Source organism: Hevea brasiliensis, chromosome 13 (genome assembly GCF_030052815.1).
Source record: "Hevea brasiliensis isolate MT/VB/25A 57/8 chromosome 13, ASM3005281v1, whole genome shotgun sequence".
In the NCBI taxonomy this organism is placed as follows: Eukaryota; Viridiplantae; Streptophyta; class Magnoliopsida; order Malpighiales; family Euphorbiaceae; genus Hevea; species Hevea brasiliensis.
Window position 1 is genome coordinate 19,380,451 of NC_079505.1, and position 4,664 is coordinate 19,385,114.

Sequence of the window (4,664 nt, forward strand, 5' to 3'; positions counted from 1 at the left end):
GAGCTAGGATTGACTACATTTGTAACAAGTTGGTCATGATTAACATCTATGCTCCAACTTGAGGGGGAGTGTTATGGAAAGTCAATCACTATGTTATGGAAAGTCAATCACTATATTATTTCTCTGTATATTCTGTATTCTGTATTCCTATTTAGGATTTCTTCCTAATTAGTAGAACACAATTATAGGAATCAATTGTATATATATACCCATGTACAGATTAATTGAAATCAATAAGAATCATCTCTTTCTACACACATAAGCACTAGGCGAATTTGAGAAAGATGTATACTTTAGAGGAATGGACCAAAAGTAAGTGGGCAAAAGAATTATCTAGTAAGAAAGCATGCAGTATTGTCATGATGCCTACTTTTTGGACTAAGATTGTTTATATCTTAAAGATATTTGGTCCATTAGTCCGTGTGCATAGACTAGTTTATGGTGAGAAAATGCCTGCAATGGGATATATTTATGAGGTGATGGATAGGGCTAAAGAAGCAATTGCAAAGTTATTTGGTGACAATGAAGAAAAATATGAGACAATTTTTGAGATTATTGATAAACAATGGAAAAGCCAACTCCATTAACCTTTGCATACAGCTGAATATTATTTGAATCCTGAATTTTTTAATTCAAATGAGAAAATTAATGAAGATGTTGAGGTTATTACTAGCTTATGCCAAGTTGTAGCAAGGTTGATTCCAAGCAAAGAAAAGCAGGACAAAATAATGACACAATTGCCTTATCATCAAAATGCTGATGGCATCTTTGGAATGGATATGGCAATTAGGAATCGAAAGAAAGTGTCTCTAGGTAATATAATTTTACTCATAAGCACGTAATCTCATCTTGCAATCTTTTTGAATAATAATTAATATGCATTTATTTTTCATTAGCTACATGGTGGTTGACTTATGGAGTTACAACTCCAAATTTGAGAAATTTTTCTGTTAAAGTGTTTGGCCTTACTTATAGTGCATCTGGTTGTGACCATAATTGAAGCATCTTTGAGCGTGTGAGTGACAAAATATTTCCCTTTAGAATTATACCTTTAATTTGTTCTTTCAAAAATCATACTTATTAAAATTATTATATTTTGCAAATTCATAATAAAAAAAAAAGGAATAGGCTAGCTCAACATCGCTTGAATGATTTGGTGTTTGTTAAGTAAAATCAGTCATTAAAGCGTCGATATGATGCACGTGACCGCATTGACCCCATCTCATTGAAAGAAATTGATGATAGTAATGAATGGTTGATGAGTCAAATGGAGCAAGAGATAGATAGAGATGAACTTGTTTTTGAAGATGATTTGACATGGAATGTGGTTGCTGAAGCTGTTGATTTTGATGAGGATGTCTACGACACTATATCAAGTAAAGGAAAAAATGTTGCATCTACACCTGTTTCAAGATCTACACCACAGCAAAAAAGAAAAACACCATCCACTCATACCTCTTCGCTTCTTGAAGATAAGGAAGAAGATTAAGATGATGAACATATTGATTTAGAAGATGAGTATGAGGAAGATAATGAAGTTGATGAAGAAGATGAAGAGGACTTTGATATTTCTATTGATGTGAATTGAACATTTAGTAGTTTACTAGTTTATTAAACTTTAACTTTTAGTAGTTTATTAGTATTTTTAACTTTTCATTAGTTTGTTTTTATCTTTTTTGGATTGCAAAATTATTATTACTTGAATGTTTGTTAGTTATTATTATGTAGTTTTATGTTACTTGAAATGTAATGGAATATTTATATATTTTTTTTAATTTTAATTTTTTTTATTTTTGTGCCTTGCCTCGCTCTGGCGCACTCTTACGCCTTGCGCCTAGGCTCCAAGACACCTTGGCGCCTTGGTGCCCCTTGAGCCTTTAATAACTATGCCTTTAGCTATAGAAAGACACACAGAGATATTTGACCAAAAAAAAAAAAGGCACAAAGAGACAAAACATAACATAGAACAGATTTTAGCATATAAGAATTGGCTATAGAGAAGGCATCAACAAGTGGCAAGGTTACAACTACACTTTTTTTTTCTTAAAATCATTACCAGCTTCTTCTGACTTCAAGCATTGAAACCACCCATCGCCGGCTTCCTTGTCAGCTTAGTCCAACTTTCTTGGCATCAACCTCCTCTCTGACCTTGAAAACATAGCAGTTCTTGGCATAGTTTTCGATCTATCTGTTGAAAACAATCAATATAAATCTAAATCTATCTGTTTTACATGTAACTTTCCATTGGGTTGGAGCATTGGTTGACTAAGAGACAGGAAAAGACAGACTAAACCGCATCAAGGAAGACTAATCTAGGATAGAAAAGAAGATAAACGAATATTCTTTTGGTGATGAGAATAGGTTCACAAGACTCGTCACTGAACAAGTCTTTCATATTCAGTGAATGGAACAAGAATTAAGAAATAAAAAGACCATTATTTCAAAAATAATAATAATAATAATAACAGACCATTAATCCTGCCAGCAGCCAAAGAACAGATTCCTGAGTCCACAAATGAAAGATGTGATATATCTGAAGAATCCAACTTATTTTGGTGGAGCTAACTATTCTTTGTTATTCCAGCTTCTTGTTTAGAAGCCCAACTGAATTGAAAATAATAACTAAGATTTTCTTAAATAAATATAACAAACAATAATGATCATAATGATATTGAAAAGACAAATTACAAAAAGTTGGACCAATAGATCACAAATAAAGCAGCCTCCCAGCATCCAGAACAAGCCAAGAACCTAAACATGCATGTGCGCACATGCACTGACGTGCATATGCCTTGGGCTTGTGAACATGCAAAGAAAGAATAATATGCCAGAAAGATTTAAGGGTTGTCACTAAGAATCTGCTCTTCTATCTATGTAGATTTCAAAGGAAATTCACATGTGTGTGGCATGTGCAATTCCTTACAAAGCAAGGATACTTCACAAGGGAGATACAGGAATTTATCAGATATGCCAGAATACACTTCTAAAACTTATGAAAAATGTTCTCTAAAGTAAATTTCAGCTTCAAAAATTTGTTGAGAGATTTCTTTGATACTCTGGGACAAATATAGATTTCTTTAAGGGAAGTGGAATTAACTACAGAAACTATGTTTAGTGATCAAATATTAAATCCTTTCTTTGTCAATTATCCTTCTTGTCCTGGAAAAATGAATTAGGGACGCTTCACAATAACTGTAAGAACAAATTCAAGTAAATTATTGGCCATTTCCAAGAGTAAACATGAAAGAAGACGCCATGTTCAGCACTCTGTGTCCTAGTTAAGAATATGTGTCTAAATATCATAGTATGCACAATAGAATTTGAAAGCTGGCCCAAGATCCAACAAGACCTCAATAGACCTTTACCTCCAATACTTACCACATCTTAGGCAACTGATTATCAATGGCACTTGGAAAAAGAACCTTCTAATGTACCATGCATACGGCAAATTATGAATTAAAGGACAAAAATATGTTTCTCCTAATTATCCAATAAAACGGGCAAAGAGCAGGAAATTGTAAAAGGGAAGGACAAATGACAGATTGAAGGACTAACCAGGCCTTGATATAAGGTGGATGCGCAAACGAGGTCCTTCAAACTTCCAGTTATCTTAATCCAAGGATTTAACCTCTTTGTTAAGTGAAGTCATCAAATCAGCTTTAAGAACTGCAAGGTAGGATGGAATGGCAGTTCCAAAACATCATAAATCTTCATTTTCTTGGCAAATCGGAAATGTACATATACAAATTCATCACTAACGCTAGAGTTATAAATTTTACACCTTTAGAAGGCCGAAGGAATTAAATTCTTAACTAGCCCAATGCTCTTTGGATTGGCCATATATTTAAGGGGCTAAAACATTAAATATTCATGACAGGTTTTGTTTTCAAACATTTCCAGTTGTTTTTTCCCCAAGAAAAACATGGAGAAGATTTTCCATTATGCATTAACACAAACTTAGGCAATTTCAATTCTGTTCCGAAGTTCCTTCTCCTAATTTTTCTAAGTGAAAAGTAGAATTCCCAAGAGAAAAAAGAAATCCATAGCTCATGTCTCTTTAATTTCGAGAAAGAGAGGACTGAATTTCGAATTTTTAGATACCCAGATCACAGAAGTTAATGAATTGCATAAAATTGGCGAAAACCTAAGAAGAAGCAATAATAAATTGCATAACGTAGTATATAATTGAAAATTTTTAAGAGTGTAAGAGATAAAACAAACCAAGCTTGGCCTCTTTTCTGCGATCTTGGATAGATATAAGATTATAAGGGAACACTGATGAATGAGCTGGTGATGTACTGTTCATCTTCTTTTCTTCTCTACTTTCACGGAAAATTTCTCACTTTTCCTTGGACTAGCGGGAAAATTAACTTCTTGGAGGTAATCTTCCTGAGCTATCCAAAGCCTCTTAGAAATATTATGGAATAATGCCAATTCACCACTGTATCTTACAGGAATATTTAATTTAGCCTTTTTTTTATTATTTTTATTTTCTACCCTAATTGTTTAACATATATATATATATATATATATATATATATATATATATATATATATATATATATTAAAACTGACTTAAAAATTGATTTACAAGAGTCTGTTATCTAAACTAACGAGGCTGCTTAAAAAATTATTATGTAACAATTTTTTTATTATTTTTCATT

At 32.6% G+C, this 4,664-nt stretch overlaps 1 long non-coding RNA gene across 1 annotated transcript; it reads right to left on the bottom strand.

Moving 5' to 3' along the window:
* Positions 1-1,957: 1,957 nt before the first annotated feature.
* Positions 1,958-4,450, bottom strand: LOC110655600 (uncharacterized). The gene is made up of 3 exons (XR_002494997.2): positions 4,222-4,450; positions 3,556-3,666; positions 1,958-2,604 (listed from the first exon to the last, which is right to left on the bottom strand). It is a non-coding gene; the product is annotated as an uncharacterized LOC110655600 (long non-coding RNA).
* Positions 4,451-4,664: the final 214 nt, after the last annotated feature.